This window comes from Pelophylax lessonae, assembly GCF_965119305.1.
Source record: "Pelophylax lessonae genome assembly, chromosome: 6".
NCBI lineage: Eukaryota > Metazoa > Chordata > Amphibia > Anura > Ranidae > Pelophylax > Pelophylax lessonae.
In genome coordinates this window covers 257,892,616-257,909,826 of record NC_138773.1, presented here as the reverse complement: position 1 = coordinate 257,909,826, position 17,211 = coordinate 257,892,616, and the positions used below count along the sequence as shown (strand labels likewise).

At 40.6% G+C, this 17,211-nt stretch overlaps 1 protein-coding gene across 1 annotated transcript in view; it reads right to left on the bottom strand.

The window, feature by feature from the left end:
- The window catches only part of B3GALT1 (beta-1,3-galactosyltransferase 1), a 462,810-nt gene extending 445,880 nt beyond the window's left edge, over positions 1-16,930 (bottom strand). Inside the window, exon 1 of the mRNA XM_082260201.1 lies at positions 16,793-16,930. The gene's annotated coding sequence lies outside the window, so the exon portion shown is untranslated. The remainder of the gene's footprint in view (positions 1-16,792) is intronic.
- Positions 16,931-17,211: the final 281 nt, after the last annotated feature.

Below are 17,211 nucleotides of genomic sequence, written 5' to 3'. Positions count from 1 at the left end.
AGGTTATGCGGTTTGAAACATATCTTTGGTAAAAGGTGACCCATCATACTGGCAATTTTAAAAAGGTGCAGAAGCAAGTAAAATCCATCATCATCCATTACTGCTTTCAGGCCGACTAGGCTTGACAGCACAGACACTACAAAAGTGGTACCTGGTCTTGACAGTAAGGAGCACTGGAAGGGCAAACGCAGGTCAAAGAAGCCAGGAGATTTCCAGTCACTACTTACCAACCTGCCAGCCACCAACCGAATAGACCTGTCTAACAGTATGCGTTAAAAAATGGGGTTTAATTGCACGCATTTGCAAATACATGCGTAAGCTGCAGGCCCTGGCAAGGCACCCTGATATCTGCAGACCCTAACTCTATCTTTAAGGAGCACTGGAAGGGCAAACAAGCTTCTTACTGTCAAGACCAGTTATAGGTGGGGGGAGGTGACCACTTTTTGTAATGTCGTTTATATTGGTCAGGCAATGCACTGACACCTTTGCTGCCATTGTGCAATGTGCTGGGTGTTCAGTGTGACCCTGTGCCTTTAAGGAGGGGTGGGCTCCCTCCAGTCACCTGTTCTCCATCTATCCTTTATAATACATGTGCTCCCACTGTGAAGACTCTATAAGGGTAGAGTTGGGGTCCGCAGATATCAGGGTGCCTTGCCAGGGCCTGCAGCTTACGCATGCATTTGCAAATGTGTGCAACTAAACCCCTGTTTTTAACGCATACTATTAGACAGGTTTATTCGGTTGGTCGCTGGTTGGTTGGAAATCCCCTGGGAAGTTGGGGGGGCAGAGGCAATTACCAAGACAAAATTGTGAGGTTAAGGGATCCGCACTAGTTGGAAACTTCTACTGCCAGAAAAAAAAAAAAAAAAAACTTTTTATTTAAATGGTTTTACTAAAGCGTACAGAAACGGAGAAGAGCACATGCAATGTGTTCGACAGTATGTGGAGAAAGTCTTGGCAATTAAATCCTTTAAATTTAACAAGCAAAAAAGATAATTTTAACATAACACCCACATCATGAAAACAAACCCAAGGAATTATTTAATAGCTAGGCAGAACGCTTCAAAAACAGTGATGACAGTAGAGGGGTTAGTCTTGTGGGAAAGAATCAACTTGTATGACAGCCTAGGCAGCATTGTTCTGCAGTGGTCCCCATGTTCCCCATTGCTAGCATTTTGGTACAAAGAAAAAAAAAAAAAAAAAAGAAACTCTTCTTAAGCCCCAGTACAGTAACAATGTGCTTATTTACACCCACACATTAAAAAGTATAAGAACCTCTGAATGAATGTAAGCATCTACATTTGTCCTAAAATTATCCCCACCCCTGCAATCCTGTGTACAGCCGTACTCAGAATGAGACTGTATTCCTACCAAGCTATGTCAAGTGCCTTTCTGTACCTGGCTGCACTAAGGCTGGCCATACATTATACAGTTTTCTTACAATTTTCTATACAATTCTTGAAAATGACCTTACACTATGTAGCACAAAGGCCTGCCTAATTGGATACAAGTGAAAGTGTTGTTTAGCTTTGACCCTATAGTATGTGGTTTGTGTAAATCTAACAGAAAATTGTACAAGAAAATTGAACATGTATGGCTTGCATATGTTAAAAAGAAAAACATATATATATATATATATATATTGTGACAGGAAGTCAGGTAAATCTGTGGATGTTGTCACAGACAGGAGATACACTTCTGCTTGGGTTAGACAATTCACCAATTACTATAGGGTGTCGGCTGCAAAGGTAGCCAGGATGGCTTAAGGAAGTTGAAAGGTCTTCAGCTGTTCGAAATGATTTGTCCAAAGGAAGTCTATTGATTGCTGCCTCCTGACGCTGTGTGAAGCTGGGGAGAGGAGGACAGTCAGATGTGTGCCTCCCGACGCTGTGTGAGCATGGGAGAAGACCTCCTGAAGCGATGTGCGCTGAGGAGGGTAAAAAGTGTGAAGACTACTTAAGGTGAGGTCTGGACTATTTCTATGTGAAAAGAAATAAATGAACTGTTTGCTATGTGAAGAGACAAGCAAAGGAATGGTTTCTATGTGAAGAGACAAACAAAGGAATGTGTTCTATGTGAAGAGAAAAAGGGACATGTTCAATGGACATTTGTTGTGTGAAGAGAAAAACATGGACTATTGAGTGTCTGCTGTAGAATCAGCAAAGTTTGCCCAACAGTAGGTTGGAGACAGACTCCGTAGGTAGGTTCCTGTATGTGAGAAGGTAGCTGCTCACAGTGGCAAGGATTTATTTTGTGCTTTTTTTTTTTATTTTGATGTTTTTGAGGCTTGCACTTGTGTGAAGTAAATTGCAAGAATAAACCAAACTGTTGTTTGCAACCACTTCTCGGCTATCTCCCTGTGTAAACGCACCCCTCCAAGGGATCATCCATACCCGCCACCGAGCTAATCTCCCACTATATATATATATATATATATATATATATATATATATATATACACACATATACTGTATATATATTACACACACACGCACACTTAATATTTATTTCCTCAGTTCCAAAAACATATTCTTCATACTTTTGACCATAGGAGAATTTCATATAATTCTACAAAGTCATGAAGTTGGTGAATCAATGAATTTTGAATGGGCAACCACAGCTGCACATGTAAGGGTAACCTATATTTGATGGATCTTTACCATTAGCTATCTAAATGATGAATGGTCCTGGATTCACATTTCTAACAATGTAATAAACTGCAAGACTCATTGTAATGATGTGCAAAGATAACTGCATAGACTGCATATATATATATGTGCCTATTTAGCCTTGTCATCCTGGTTGGAACGCAGCAGACACAAAGACATGTCATTGACAGCAGGAATCACCAGTCTGTAAACAACTGTGTTTAGGTATGAAAGTTGGATTGTCCTAGCAGTATTTATCCTGTTGTCCTTGTAAAATGCCTGACTGAGCAACAATCCCATTTTCATAGTTAAAAGACAGAGATTCCATTGTCACCTTGCACAATCAATACAAACCCCAGTGCATATGAATTGTCAACAAGCATTGTAATGGACATGACAGGCAGCCTTGTTAGTCACTCTTATATGCCATGCAGTCCACAGGAGTAAGCTCGGGTTAGCTTACAAGGACGTATGCAGTTAAAGAATTAGGCAGCCCATAAACAGCCTCATAATGCCAATGCTCCTGATTTTTAGTGCTAATCATGTGCCTCTATCATAGGCAATGTATACAGCAGTAGGGTCTGGCACTTGCACTTGGGCTCAGGGACAGGTTGGCATTTGCCAATACGAATATAAAATCTTGGGTTGGAGGCCTTAGGTGGAGATGCCTCACCACCTCACTTCAATTATAGTGGGACCTATAATGACATATTCTGAGTAGTCTATGGCTACCTTCTCCCTATTCACATGTAATGTATGATCACAGCATTTGGCAAAGGAAAGCCTTCCAGGACCAACTTCCCTTGCAGCTCTGATATATCATGTGACTAAATGTCAAGAGCTACAAAGAAAAGCTGGTACTGGAAGATGCAAAAATATGTGCCATAATGTCCTTTAAAGGATAAGTTCACCTTTTAAAAAAATAAATACCTAAATGCACATGTACTATTTTCTTTGTTTAGGAGCCTGGAAAGAATTGTACCAGCAATAAGCAGATCGCAAGGTATTGGTTTATTAGCTGCTCAAAAAAATGAGCCTATGCTTCTCAGCAGTCAAGCAGATCGCTGATGCCATGCAGGTCTCCTGCAGACTGTCAGTGTAAGCTGTCTGTTCGTTCATCTTACAAGCAGGCAGCTTCACACCGACAGGAAGAAATCGATGAACTACCACAGGGCTGAGCAGCGATGTGGTAGTTCATTGAGAACCACAAGCCGACAGCTGCAAAGGATGTTGGTAGCTGTAGTTCATTCATTCAAGGAACACTGTGAACAAATGATGTGGCTGGGTCCAGGATTGCCATGTTTTCTTTAGATTGTGGCAGCGAGTAGGTGGAGAAGCTGCCAGGCTTGCTGCCAAAACAAGGGAATTGGGGGTGCATGGGGCCGGTACCTTTGTAACATGTTACACCCCAAATATGGGTGTAACATGTTACAAAAAAGGTGAGCCTATCTTTTAGGAACCACCACTTTTCACTGTGGAACAAAGCCACACTTTGTGTGATATACTTTCTTTAGTACCTACCATGAGTGGGTCATTTGGTTGTATTTGTTCCCTAGACTAAAGATTCCTAGTCGTAGACCTCATGCACACTAGGAATTTAGCCCCAATGCACAAGGCTCCAGTGTTCAGATGTAAGTGGCAGGTACTGGGGCACTGTTCAGCACTGCTGCTGGAAACCTGCCAAATGCAATGGGAGGTTTACAGGGCACCGAATGGTACTTTAGGCTCAGAGAAAGAGATGTACTTCGCTTAGGCAGTTGGAACATCACAGCCAGCCATGGGTGCAGGACCCCAGATCGCCACCGCAAACAGGATACAAGAGAAATGGCCGCACACCAAGCGATGGCTCGCGATGAAAGGCTTTATTGAACAAGGATGCAAGGTACAGCAAAATGGATGGTAGACATGTTTCACACTACTCACAGCATGCTTGTTCACTACCTTCCATTTTGCTGTACCTTGCATCCTTGTTCAATAAAGTCTTTCATCGTGAGCCATCGCTTGGTGTGCGGTCATTTCTCTTTGGTACTTTAGGCTAACAACTGCTGCAACTGGATGGTTCATCTAGTGGTACTTCCATTTAGTGTAGTATGCATGCAGGGACAAATACCCAGAACGCAGACTGCTTGCATTCCAGGTATTCGTCCTTTGGCCCATACTACACTAAATGGAAGTACCACTTGATGAACCATCCAGTTGCAGCAGTTGTTAGTCTCTCAGAGTATTACAGGCTGCCAACAGTGGGACTGGATGGTGCACCTGTACATTCCAATCGCACGTCAACACAGGGGCCTCATGAATCGGGGCTCACCTGGCTTAACGTCTAGTGTTCATGAGGCTCTAAAGAACCTGCTTGAGGATGAGCAATTGACTTTCTTTTTGTTTTCAGAGTGATATCTGCAGGTTAAAGCGGAGTTCCGGCCTCAAATACCTTTTTTAACTAAAAATACCCCTATAATACTAATCCATCGCCCTTTACAGAACCGCTATTTTCATATTTACAAGGAGTACAGTATTGGATTTTAGTTGAAATCTTACTTTTAAAAACGCTGTCTGGGCGTGGCCATCTTGGATGTGGGCATTTGAAGCCACAGTGTAATCTGCTGTGTCCTTCTTTCTGATTCCAGGGAGTGTTCTGGGAGTTCTTCCTGATTCCAGCCTCCTGGGAGTGAAGGCAAACAGCTCCCAGGATGCAATGCAAAGGCGGAAGTGATGTCGTTGGCCGTGGCCAAAAAGGGGGGAAAGGAGGAAGTACAATCAAAAATGCCCTGAAAATAAGGTAATGGACCCCCGAAAAAAATTAAAAATGCCCAATTGTTGATCAGCATAGCGAGCACTCCAGGAATACTAAAGTTGCAAAATAGGCCTGGAACTCCGCTTTAATAGGCAGTTCTAAAGGATTATTTATCTTTGAAACCAAACTCATTTTTTTTTCAATTTTTACTTGTAACAGAGTACATGGAGGGATAGAACCTCTGACTGCTTTTTATTGCTTTGTGTGCCCACTAAGGAGATTTCCCTTACCACAAGACCCAGTACCAGGCACCAGAGAGACAAGACATGATGAGATCCTTCTCCAACAGGGACAGAGATTGCAACAAAATCATTATTTTTGTGCAGTTGGGAACAATTAATACCACTGTAAGCTTTTTACTGCTGTGTTTTCCTGTTCTCCTGACACCCATTCCTCCTTTACAAATTGCTGGTGTCCCAGAAATAGGAACCAAGGGAGAAAAAAAAAAAAAAAAAAAGATTCCCTAATGGGGGTCAAACAGTTATAGAAACCTGACAGAAGTTCAAAGTCTTTTCTGTCCGATTTAAAGTCTTGTCTGGACCTGGACTTTTGTGGTTAAAAGAAGAAGAAGAACATATTTCTATATCATACAGTTGCTGCACAAGTTATATTGTAATTTAATGTTATTAAAAAGTACCTTTTCTTTTCAATCTGCAGTCCTGTAATTTACTGTAAAATGCAATGCAATATGGCTACGTGGAGGAGTTCTGCTCACATAACTCCCCCAGAAATGTAATTTCCTGCTTGTGTGATTGGCTCACTGCTTTTCCCAGAACTCTGCACTAAGATACAAATTAGGTTTGGGCATCCCCTGCAACAAAAATGTCATTATTGGTGAGATACACCAAGAAGAGAAATCCCATCCAAAGATCCAAAGGAATGCAGACCCTGCCACTTGCCTCATTAGAACAATGCAAGTGTAGCAGCTGATTAATAAATTATAAAGTCATTCCCAATCACATTCATTTTGTACATGGATACTGACAAACAGCTATTTTTTCAGAAGAACAAAAGGTAGGAATCTGCAACAAAGTTTGTTAAAATCCCTGCAATGTACATTTATCAGGTAGAGGGGAGTGTTTTTTTCTCAACACAATTGGAGTTACTCTTTAAATATGGATCCAACTTCCTTTGGAACATACAGGCATTCAACAAGTACAGTACAATGAATTGATCCTAATTACAGGCAGAAAACTAACATGCTCAGAAAGATAGGGACAGCCTCCGTTCTCCCTATTCAGGTTTTATTCAGAGGCCATTCATACTAGGTTTTGCATTATTACAATGTATTATAAGGTACGCTGCATCAAGGTAGCTCATTAGCTTTGAATGGGATTGCAACACAGTTAAACACAATAAAAAGTAAATGTGACCCATTTTTTTGTATGAATAGCCCTCAACACATCCATGTACACATGCAGGGATTTGAATCTTAAATTCTGTGTGTGGCCACTGCCCGCTTCATCTTCTACTGAGCATGAGCTTAGAATCCAAAAAGAAAAAAGAAAAAGAAGAAGATTGTAAGCTCTAACGAGCAGGGCCTTCTGATTCCTTTTGTTCCAAATTGTATTGTAACTGTAATGTCTGCCTTCATTTTGTTAAGCGCTGCGCAAACTGTTGGCGCTATATAAATCCTGTATAATGATAAGAAGAAGACCTGGCTCCCAAAATGCATACTATACTATCTTTCGAAGTATCACATCACATCCTAGACTTCACATGTGCTGTTCTTTGGCTGCCAGCAAACCTAGAAAAGGTTTTAAAGGACACCAAACAAAAACATTTGCGTTGTTTCTAAATGTTAGAGCTCTAAATATAACCTACTGACAATTTGTCACAGTATGTGAACCTGGGTAGGTTGCCAAAATGCAAACCGATCTAAGCCAGGAAGCCAGAATAGTTTGTATTTGTTCAGCTCTACTTTGAAGGGACCTTTTTCTATGGGACCTGCTGTTCCTAAGTTGTCTTTGATGCAGACTCCAGAATGCAGAATCCTTCTATCACTAATTGGTGTGACAGTGACCTGAACGAGCATGTTCAAATCCAGCGTCCAAGTTTCAGGTCAGTGACCTAAGTAGTGAAGGAAAGACAAGGATGACAGCTAGATTGTAGACCACCAAAACAAGTGGCAATGTTGCCAACTCCTAGGCTTATCTGGCTCATCACGAAGCCCAACGGTTGCGGCAGCAGGCCAAAGAGATTAGCAGAGGAAAGATGGCCTCTTTGACTTAGGAGGACCGGACCAACATGACATTGCTCCCAGTGCACGGCCAACATAAACAAGGCCATTTTTGGAGAAAGCATTAGATCGATGTGGTTTTTGCTTATCTGATACTTTCAGCTGTAGAGGAGAGATCTGGGGTCAATAGGACTACATAAAGAGGAATGCTTTATCGTTATCACAAGTGCTGTTTACATTTCTTGTTAGAACAATAAAGGTGACCAAAGATAAAAAAAAAAATTTAAAATGTGCAGTGGCGAATGCACATATAGGTCACTCCCACATGTAAACGGCGTTTGCCCCACACATGAGGGAACACCGTTACCATTATAGCGAGGGCAATATTTTAAACACTAGACCTAACTCTAAACTGGTAACCTGTAAAAATGTTTAAAGCGTCGCCTATGAAGATTTTTTTTAAGTACCATTCCACGAGCGTGCGCAACTTTAAAGCATGATTTGTTAGGTATCTGTTTACTCTGCGTAACATCCTCTTTCATTTTTTGCAAAAAACTGGGTTATATATTATGTTTGTTTTTGTTATTTTAATTCATTAAAGTGCATTTTTTCCCAAAAAATTGTCTTTGAAAAACTGCTGCGCAAAAACCACGTGATGTAAAAAATTTCAATGACCGCCATTTTATTCTCTGGGGGCTCTGCTAAATATTATATTGGGGCTCTAATTCATTTTTTAGCAAAGAAATACAGATTTTTACTTGAAAACAAAACAAAAAGTGTCAGACTAGGCCTTAAGTGGTTGTGCCAAGCTGGACCGATACTAGAATGCAATACAAATAACTGCTAGAATTCAGTTTTAACACAGAGGTCCCAAAACCAGCTCTTCAATCACTTTATGAAGTTTCAGATTGTTCACTGACCCCCACACATGTTTTATGTAAAGAATTTAAAAAACACGACTTTAAAAAACAACAGTATTGTAAATAACAGTAATTATTGACTTTGTAAAAATAGGTAGTATTTATTATAAGAAAAATATATGAGATTTTAAAGCCCAACTCTGGGATTTAATAAATAAATAAAAAAATAAATAAAAAATAAATAAATCTACCCTTGCAGTGCCCCTTTCCCCCACTCCACACCACAAGTGTTAAATGCTTGATAACCTCCCTGGCGGTATGATTGTTTCTAATTTTAGGTGCTGAAAGCGGTACAATTATTTTGTGTGTGTATATATATATATGTATATATATATATATATATATATATATATATATAATACAGTAAAACTGCAGAAAAGGGCACTGGGGGGGCAAACTAATGTAAATTAATTTTATTTAGTAATGTAATCCAATAGGATTACAATATATCAGTGTGTTTGTGTGTTTTACTTTTTTAATTTGCCGCTGGTTCCACCCCCCTGCGACGCGACGCGACGCTCGCAGGGAACGGAAGTTGGGGCACACAACATCAGGCAGGAGATTCGGCCGCCATACACTGCGGGAATACATCGCGGGATCCTGGGGACAAGGTAAGTAACCTCTTCCAGGATCCAACGATGCTCCCTGGTGGTACCCTGAGTGTGGCCCGGGGTTACCGCTAATGGCACTGAAATTCCACCCCGAGCCACACTCGGGAATACCGCCAGGGAGGTTAAGTCCAGGGGTAAAGGTATAAAGTGTAATACTTACCCAACTCCCTGCTTCAGCAGGCTCCCTCCGTTTGTGTAACCAGCCCCCCCCCCAATCCTCTTGTCTAAGATGGCTGGCAGTCTCGTGATGATGTAATCAAGTACAATACAGGGCTAATAGCCCTGCATTGTATGTGTGGACTTCGAGGGCCGCCCAGAAACTGGAGTTAAAGAAAGGGTTGAAGCCTGCTGGAGTGAGGATAAAGGTAAGTATTAAAACGTATTACCTCTTAGGGTAATAATGGACTATGGGTGCATTCACACCTGCGCATGCACCCATAGTCCAATTAGATGTGAGAATCCCAGTGGGGGTTTCCGCATTTTAGCTGTGAGAGATAACTGCATTGAATGTAATGAGAGGCCACCAGCTCCGCAGCTAATCGCACCCACTCGCGTGTAATCTCTCATGCAGTGATCAAATGTGAATGATTGGCCCTAAATACAGGCAGTCTGCACCCAGAGACAATCACTGCCTGATATATTACATAAGAGGGGGCATGATTAGCTGTGGGAGCCAGCAGCCTCCCATTGCTTTCAATGTGGTTGCCTTTCACAGCTGATCACGGGAGCCCCACTGGCGTGTAATCTCTCATGCAGTGATCACATGTGAATGATTGGTCCTATATACAGGCAGTCTGAGCCCAGAGACAATCACTGCCTGATATATTACATAAGATAGGGCATGATTAGCTGTGGGAGCCAGCAGCCTCCCATTGCTTTCAATGTGGTTGCCTCTCACAGCTGATCACGGGAGCCCCACTGGCGTTCTCACATCTAATCGGACAGCGGTTACATGCGAAGTGTGAATGCACCTTTATTCCCCATCCTCTAGAGCAGGGGTGTCAAAGTCAATTTCATTGCGGGCCTCTTCAGCATTATGATTGCCCTCAAAGGGCCAGTTGTATCTGTAAAACTAGATGTCCAGAGCACCCCCCCCCCCCATTAAATCAGATGTTGAGTCCCCCCCACTATCAGAAGTCAGGAGTCCCCCATCATCCCTTACATTACACTGCACCCCCTTATCTTGTGCTGCTATTAGGAAAAATCTAGGGGCGAAGCTGGGAAGCAGAAAGTGGACGGTCTGGAGGAGGACCAGGCTGACTGGAGTCAGCTGCTGGGGTCTGCTGAATGCTGAGACCAAGGGAAGATGGAGACAAGAGAGTGCTGTGGCTGCACAGAGAGGTGAAGGATCTGCAGGAGGATTTATGTCCTCTGACTGCAGAGATGGGAGGGGGGGCTAAGACAAGCCTCTCTGCACCTCCACAAAGAAGTGCAGGACCTGGAGGAAGAGTTCTGTCCTCCTTTCTGCTGCTCACTGCTGGGACAAGGTGGGGGCAGAAACAAGGGGATTGCCGCAGCTGCAAGATAGGTGTGAGGGCCACATTAAATGGCCTGCAGGGCACACAGCACACAGGGGGGGGGAACACACAATATAACTTTCAACAGTAACAGTAAACAGGTTCTCTTAGACTGAAGACGTGATGATCGTGATGATGCATTCTTATCCTGTAGGCTTTTGGAAGTTGTAATATTTGCTCCATATAGTGCTGCTTTGTCACTAGAAAAGTGCTAAGAAATGGTGGCACAACATGTGATTTATTTTTCATTTTGATGCACTTTATATGTTTTGTTTCTCCTTTTGTATTTCTGCTTGAGAGCTATTTTGACCTTCCTATTTCTAGAGGTCAGTATTATACTTCGAACTGCTGTCTAAGAGGTGCTGGCACAAAGTGTATATTTTATTTGCACTTTCTGAGGTGGACTTGGAACATTAACACTTCTTTATTACTATTATTATTTTTCTTTTTCAGAATGTATGGCTGTATTTTCAATGTAATGTACTTCATATGTTTTTGGTTTTTTACTGTTAAAAAAAATTATACATTATATTTTAGTGCTTCCTTTTCTGTTTTTGCTTATATTATTGATTTATCAAGGGATCAACTGGGTATTTTTTTTTTTTTTTAAGAATGCAGTGTTTATTTTGTATTTATTTGTTTGAAGCCATTATTAGGACTAGAGATTGGCGTAGAGCTCTATAGGGACTGTAAAATTATTTTTTCCCAGTTAAGCTCCCATCATTATTGACCATCTATTGATCCCCAGACATTTCATTGACCCCATTTTGATCTCTCAGCGAGTTTACTGACCCTCTGGATATTTCCATTAGCCCATCGGGGGGAAATACTGACCACTTTGGGGAATCCTGAATTAAAGCAAAACTTTGCATAGTATATCATATAGTACTAACCTAAAAACAATTAAAAAAAAAAAAGGAAGGAAGAAAAGATACTTTACACTCTGACTTTCAATGCATTCACTAAGTCAAAGTTACATTAATGGGCCCTCCCCTGGCATCCTGGGAAAAAGATCCAAAATACTGGAAAGGTACACTCCTACACAGCACTGGAAAGTCTTCCCAGGAAAATTGGGATTATTCGCTCTAAGGATCCCACAATGAGGCCTACTGAGTACTGACATCACTGGTATACAAGAAGTGGTTGAGATACAAGAGAAGTATTTCTCTTTCCCTTCCATGTTTTATTTTGCATTGATTTTACTGCATTTATAATTCAATGAGTGAGGGGCTGCAAGATAGGCATTTTGTTGCAAGACCCACTTTAGGATTATTGGGTGTTAGTAAGAGCCATACTGAGTATATAACCCTCCCTCACCACCGCATCCTCATGACTAAGCGGAAGCGCAAGAAAAAAGCCACCCACTGCATCATGGGAGCAGAATTCACTTTTATTTTCCCGATTCAGATTTTATACTGGCTCATGTGGCTGACTGCTGGTGCTGGGTTCACCCTGTTGTGGTGTATGTACAGTACATATGTACATTGATGAGTGTTGCACGTAATCAGCTCATTTATTTAAATGGGCTGCCTAAAACACCAAAGTGCGTCAAAAAAATGCATATGCTCTTTTTTGTAACAGAAAGCACCACAATGCATGGTGGTACATTTGCAATATTAGAAATTCGATTTGTGTCAACTAATCCCTCCTGTGCAAAATATAACAAAGTAAAAATATGTGTAGCACCCTACAAGGTAGGTGCTAGGTAACGTATAGTGGGTCTTAAGGTCTGCTTAACAGCAGGACCATGATTTTCACCTGGGCTGTCATGCCTCCCCAGAGGGTTCTCATTGGGCAGTGGAGGAAACCCAACCAATGGCTCACCCAGGCCTGTATCTACCCCAGAAAGGCAGATTCTGCCACACAGCTTTCTGGGAGTGGGTATAAGTTTGAGAGGAGCACATGACACAGCATCTTTGGTGGGAAACAGAGTCCCAGGAGGGAGAATACGACTGTCTCTCCTCCTGTCAGAGGAATCTGGTGCCCCAGGCGGCTTGCCTGAGTGGACAGAGGGTGCCAGCAGTTGGGCCCTGAAGTGTTCAGTGTACAGCATGTAGTGTACAGTGTTGAGAGTTGCAGCAGCAGAAGCAGTTTACAAAAGCTACCTCAGTCAGGGAGGACTGGAGGGAGCAGTGTTCAGGACTTTTGAGCTAACCAGAGTGTCAGAGGTTTCAAGTACAGTACACAGCAAGTCAGTGTTTTTCAAGCGCCAGCAATCGTTGGCTGGCGTCAAGACAGCGCTGAAAGGCATTTTTCTTCAAGTGTCCCATTTTGTACCTAGTTGAGCCAGAGGAGTATCCCACTCATTCCCTTCTCCCATCCCCTATATAAAATAAACAAAACAAACCAAAGATGCCGGACTGGTCTTTGCCTCAAATCTCACACTTGGGTAACCAGCTTAAATGGGCTGAAGGTGTTACCGGTGGGTGACCATGGAAGACCCACATCAGGCCCAATGCCTGGAAATCCTGCTACATATGCAAAAATATACATATAAATAAAATATTGTGAATTAAAAAACAATATATATATATGCTTATTTGATTTTTTTCTTTTGCTTTTTCTTTTTTCTTTTTGTACCTATGTACTTTAGTAGATTTTAGAGGAATTTTGCGCTGCTAAAATTGCAGTTCTTTGCGATTTGCCACCTACGCAGATATACCCGCAGGGTCTTATAGCAGAAGCAATTCCCTTTTATCACAATTGAGTTGTTTTGGCGCGAGTGTTTATACATATATGGTGGTACATTACTGTACTGTACTGTAGGAATGAATGGCACCATAGCACGCTAATGCATGTGCTTCCACAGCACATAAAAGTGAACCCAGTCTAAAGAATATTTGAGCTGTTCTTTTACTACTGACTGGCAAACCCAAGGGTGTCATCCTTTGTTAGCTAACTGATTGCCATCCTCTCTTTTTGCAATTTTGGCCTTGCTTGAGTCTGAATCTCCCTTGTGCTATACTTCTAGAATGGGGTAACCTCCTGGTAGGCTGTCTCAACTTATTTATGCTCTTCCAGACTGGAGTAGGAGCATGCTTTACAGATGTCTCTTCAACAGTGGAATGACTTACACCTATACCTACACATGACAACTAAAGAGGTGTTTTAATTCCTTTTGCTGGCTAACATAGGTCAAAGCTGAGGGATTTTCATATTACTTATATGTTTTGGGGAATTGGCCATATAAAATGTCCTAATCTCTTTATATTCCACCACATTTGCATGACTGTTAAACCCACAGGGATCAAACATAATATTTTTATCTTTCAAAGAATGGGCTGCTTTTCCTGAAATGCAGTTATGCCATGTTATTAGTAGAGAAGCATACAGCAGAATTCTTTAATTGGTTAAAATGACCTCAACAGCTCCTCGTTTAGAGCAATACCTATGAGCCCCTTAATATACTTCAGTGAAATAAAAGGTGAATAATGGTCAATACCTATTACTTAGGATTGACACTTCTTTATTTATTGATTGCCCACTCTAAACCGATGTAATGGAAATTCATCAGTTGTTATGGGCAACTATACAATTACAGACCATTGGTCTTTGCTCGGTTATTAACTAAACCCATAGAATGCCCAGCAGTAATTTGTATTTAATGTACTTTCAATCACATCCATAGACATCAGAGGCATGCGATCATTATAGCTACACTCATGTTAACTTCACTGCTTCTCCATCATACGCCCTCATTAGTATTATATAATTGTACTAAGCAATGTATACTTAATTGGGTATCACAGGTGGAAACAGACACCGGAGCCAGCATGACATCCTCTTGGTTATCAGCAACCTTCCAACTTTTTTATTTATTTTTTACAGATTGGGAATGATTAATCCAAAACCATATCAACCCCATTCAATTTAAAAATAGCTTAGGGTACAAAACCATAAAGACAAGGTAACCTTCTAAAAAAAATAACTCTACATGGCAGCTACACGGCTTCCACTAATGAACATACATGACAATGCTCCAGTTTATGTAACACTCCCTCCACTGTTTAGATTTCAAACGGAATCTACAAACTGCTTGTTGCTCTGCAGGCAAAACGATTCTCAACCCTCTGACCTTTCTCTCTTCCAGTTTTTGATCATTCTGCTCACCTGAAGCTTTTTTTTTTTTTTTTTTTTTTTCCCACCATCTATAAATAACCAAAAGAGTGACACCATGAAATCTTAACTCATGCAGGTCTTATATTAAAATTCTGCTTCATCATTTCATTTAACCACAAAACAGAATATTCATTCAAAATAAATAAATAAATAAATAAAACAATGTGACGTATTTTGCATGCAAAAGAAATAAATGATTATATATATATATATATACACACACACACACACACATTATATATAATGTGTATATATATATATATATATATACACACACACACATTATATATAATGTGTATATATATATATATATATATATATATATATATATATATATATATATATATATATATATATATATATATATATATACACACATATACACACATATATATATATCTATATATATATATATAGATATATATAGATATATATATACACACACACACACACACACACACATATATATATATATATATATATATATATATATACACACACACACACACATACATACATATATATATATATATATATATATATATATATATATATATATATATATACACACACACATACACACATACACACACCTTTATTTTAATGTTATAGTAAATGGTTTGTGATATTAGTTAATAATCAAGCACATTTGCTAATATATATATATATATATATATATATACATATATATAAATATTTGCATTAACAAAATATTTTTTAAATAAATATTTATTTATTTATTATACACACACGTGCGTTTTTTTTTTTTTTTTTTTAGAAAATGTGTTTGGGTATTGACTATAATCAAATGCCCTATAGAGCACTATATGAAATAAGCACATAATAATGACAATAATAATAATGATAAATAATAGTAATAATATTATTATATTTCAGCAATTGTGTTTGGTTATTGTCTAAAAAAAAAAAAAAAAACGTAATATTGCATTGAAACTAAAGTGATGAGAAAAGATATTTAATTACTATTACATATAATCAAAAGGTATTCAGCTGCTTTGCAAGGGTCATTAGGGTAATGATCAATATAACTAAAATCATACATAAGCTACCCTCAAATCCAAAATGATTGTTTATGTTTTTGACACATAAGTCCCTGTTTTCCAACATTGACAGCAGTACATTGTTTATTTTTAAGTAACAGAAAATACAACTTAAGAGATCATTTATTCAAGATGCCCAAAATCAAAACTCTTATTACACAATAACACAATTGGCATAATAAAGCTAAATCCGATGACCGTATGCAATAAAATACAATCCACTTATCCAAGACAACATTCCTCTACACAGAAATATAAAACACAACAACACAGAGTAACAAATATTAAGCAGCATAAACACAGCAAAACAAAAACAATGTAGCAAGTGGAAGTGAAAGCTAAGTAAGAATAACATGACAGCTGAAGTGTGGAGAGGTAAGTGAGTGGTTCCAATGTTAAGCCCTGGGCTCAGCAATCTCAGGGATCGTGGGCAGATGAAGTCAGATGTAGTTACTCCCAGTGATGGGTGTCAGTGAGGATGTGAAGTTCTCCTCCAGATGAAGGAAAACAAAGGCTAACCTAACCTGTACACTCAGCCAGGTGCCTGGGCTCCTCCATCCCATCACTGAATGACTTTGCCTGTAGAGAGGGGCCTGCTAGCAGCAGCCTGTGCCCCCCTTCTATAGGGATGGGGGGGGGGGGGGTCATCTACTGCACATGGCATGGGGTGGATGCAGATCAGAGTTGATTGGATCTAAGGAGCAGCTACCATTTTCTGCTGGATGTCCCCAGAAGAGGAATGGTGTAATGGTAGCAGGCTGCATGTGACATGATCAGCACACACAGACAGACAGACAGACGATCAGAGGGACGGAGAGGGATGAATGGATGCAGAAGAGACAACCCATCCCCAGCATCCTTGTGTCTGTACAGGATGGAGATGTCCAGCTGCTGGGATGGATGATGATGGGGATGGGGTTGGGGGTGGGGGTTGGGTACATACCATCAGAGCACACTCATCCCCTGGATGTCCCGAGCTTTCTCTGCAGAGGTCGGCGGACGCCGGGCTCAGCTCAGCACCGTTCGTTATCCACATGCAAGTGATGCAGCTGCAAGAGGCACAGAGCCGAGCAAGGGAAGGGGCCTCCCAGCTAGGCAGGGGCTGCCTGTCTACAGCACACACAGGCCCCGCCTCCCCGGACACGCCCACATCCAGCCTAAAAGAGAAGCTGGAGCTGGTGAAGCTGGTGTCCCCGATGTCACACAAGGGGCTCCTGGGCAGGGATGGGGACACCGCTAGAGATCCACAGTGATCAGAGGTTACATTATATCACCAGAGCACTGAAAAAAAGCACATAACAATATTTAGGGAAATTACATTGATATTAAAGAGGAATTCCAGGTGTGGATGCTGTTACATAG